Consider the following 2474-nt stretch of genomic DNA (forward strand, 5'->3'; position numbering starts at 1 on the left):
GTTGTCGAATTGCTCTGGCTAGAACTTCAAGCACAATATTAACTAGGTCATTTTCTATCCAGCTGTCAGGATCCAGTTGAGAGGCATGAGCAGAGTGGTGGGGGAGGTGCTTGAACAGTGGGACATTGGGCAAGGGAAACTAACCAGCAAACAGAGAGCATCACTTCCATGTGGACTCTGTGAGTGGCCTGGGCAGCCAAAGGTATGGAGATGACACCACAGCTCTTCCCACACACAGCCCAGTTGTTGCTGTTGTCCACACCTTCATACATAACTTTCTGAAAAAATAGTCCTCAGATTCTATGAGTGCTTCATCCTTGTCCACATCCAGGAGGTCAGCGAGCCGTGTGATAGACACCTTCAAGGAGCAGAGCGAGCCTGTCTTACAGAACTCAGCTCCTGAAGCAGGAAGGAGCTCAGCTCTCACATTGTACAGTGTAAAAAAGTTGTCCACTTGGAATTTGTAAGTGGAGGGCTTAAAGGAGTTGGTCAGTCACTCTTCAGAAGCTGGGGGGAACCCCACAGAGAACTGGCAGTGCAGAGGAGGGGGCAGCTCCTGTGTCCACATCAGCTCCCAGACAAAGAACCAGGACTGCTTGCTGTGAATAATCTACTGGTACTGTGTGTTCATGGGTGCCAGCCTCAGGCTGGTAGCATGACCCTTGTCTTCCAGATCACTCTCAGACAGCTCAAAGTCCAGTGCTGACAAGTTCTGCACATATTTCCAGGTTCCAGCAGACAGCAGAGAGTGTGCAGTCCTAGTTGGCAGTCCTGAAGGGCACGCTAAAAGTCAGTGCAATGACCATGGAGTAGATAGACAACAGGCGATTGATGGACACTTTGTGATCTCTGGTGACAATGCAATGGCCAGCTCTCTTATAATTTATATGCTTCCTGTGAAGCTCTGTTGTCCCCAGAATACTGGTGTTCCCTCCCACCAGCTGCTGCAGCTGAAGGTAAAGACAGAACCTCCAGCTCAAACTCGATCACATGACATGCAGGTGCAGTGGGAAGACCGATGCTTGTGACCTTGTCAGAGGANTGGATCGGGAGCAAGGCAGTGGAGCGCTCTTCCCTTGAGTTGGAGTAGATCATGGCTCTGTTCTCCACCTGACACAAGATGAGCATGGCTTCCACATTGCTGAGCTGGAGGCTGGCTCTGTTTTTTACTGTGTAATGGCCAGTAGTGACAGTAAAGTTGACTTTCTGAGGAACGCCACCCAAAAGACTATCAGCCAGTGGTTCGACATGCAGCTGTGGATTCTGAGAGTACATGTCATACTGTACAATGGAGTGTGTGTGCAAGGATAAACCATACAGAGTCCAACAAGGACCAAAGCTGCCGCAGCCTATATGTTCCCGGTTCTTCGGCCTGCGTCTTGAAGGCTGTTTTGTTGGCATCCGGCTGCAGAGTCACACTGTTGCTCCTCAGCTCATGGGCCCCATCCTCCAGGGTCAACCCTGAGGGTGGCTCTAGGGAAGAGCCACTCTCCTGCCTTCTTAGGAGCACGTGGATGTTCCTACAGATAATGCCTGTGGTGTTCAGTGAGGTATCAGAGGGGCTTCTCTCCAACATCTGCCACAACTCCAAGGCAGGCAGGCAGTTCTGAGATTCAGGGAACATGGAGGCCTCGGCTGGGAAGGTGATGACTCCATTGGAAGTCTTGTGCTTGGTCAGCCATTCAGCTGTCTTCTGATAGTTGTTTTTATCGATGCTGAAGTGGACACTGACAGCAGCAATCTGTTCCACATGGACAGGGACAGACATCTGGCTGCAAACCCTTATCTCCATCTGCAGGGACCACAGCATTGGGAGGGTCAAAATGGAGATCCATTAGCTGTGCAAACAAGTACATGGGCAGTACCACCTTGTGACCTCAGTTGCCATCTTGCTGGCTGGCAAAGCTGAGAATCTCCTGGCAGAAGTACTTCCACTCCTCCTCTGTCAAGTGATGATTGCTGGGCAGAAGGCTTTCTGACCTGCAGGTAGCTTTCCATTTGCCCAAGGTGTTTTGGGCACTCAGGTAACTGCCTCCTTGTGTGTGCTTGACAGGCAGGGCCCAGCCCTCAGTNAGGTAATCTTTCAAAGCTCCCTACAAATACATTTCTGCCTTCTGTGGTGACCTTTCCCTCGTGTAAAATTCTGCCAGATCTTTTCCAACAAGCTTGGCAGATGTAATCCACCCAATACTTGTATACATCTCAATGGTGGCATGGGACAAGTCCAAGTAGTGCTTTTCAAAGGCCTCTACTGATGACAGCGCTGCCTTGCGCTTCTTATATGGACTCTGACCTGTGTTCCTATTTCAGGTCTCTCCACTCCTCATCCTGTCAAAAGGTCAACTGTCCTGTTGAGACCTTCTGAGTTGGGNCCTTTTTACGACACAAGTCCACATAGGTACCCTAAGGACTTTAGTTTTTCCATGGCATAGCTCCACAGCCCCACCATGTGGCCAATGTTGGAGTCTATCTGT

General features: G+C 50.2%; 1 pseudogene; it reads right to left on the reverse strand.

The window, feature by feature from the left end:
• Positions 1–2230, reverse strand: part of LOC110315170 — a 6714-nt pseudogene extending 4484 nt beyond the window's left edge.
• Positions 2231–2474: the final 244 nt, after the last annotated feature.

The sequence above is a fragment of the Mus pahari genome, unplaced genomic scaffold (assembly GCF_900095145.1).
Source record: "Mus pahari unplaced genomic scaffold, PAHARI_EIJ_v1.1 scaffold_15067_1, whole genome shotgun sequence".
NCBI lineage: Eukaryota > Metazoa > Chordata > Mammalia > Rodentia > Muridae > Mus > Mus pahari.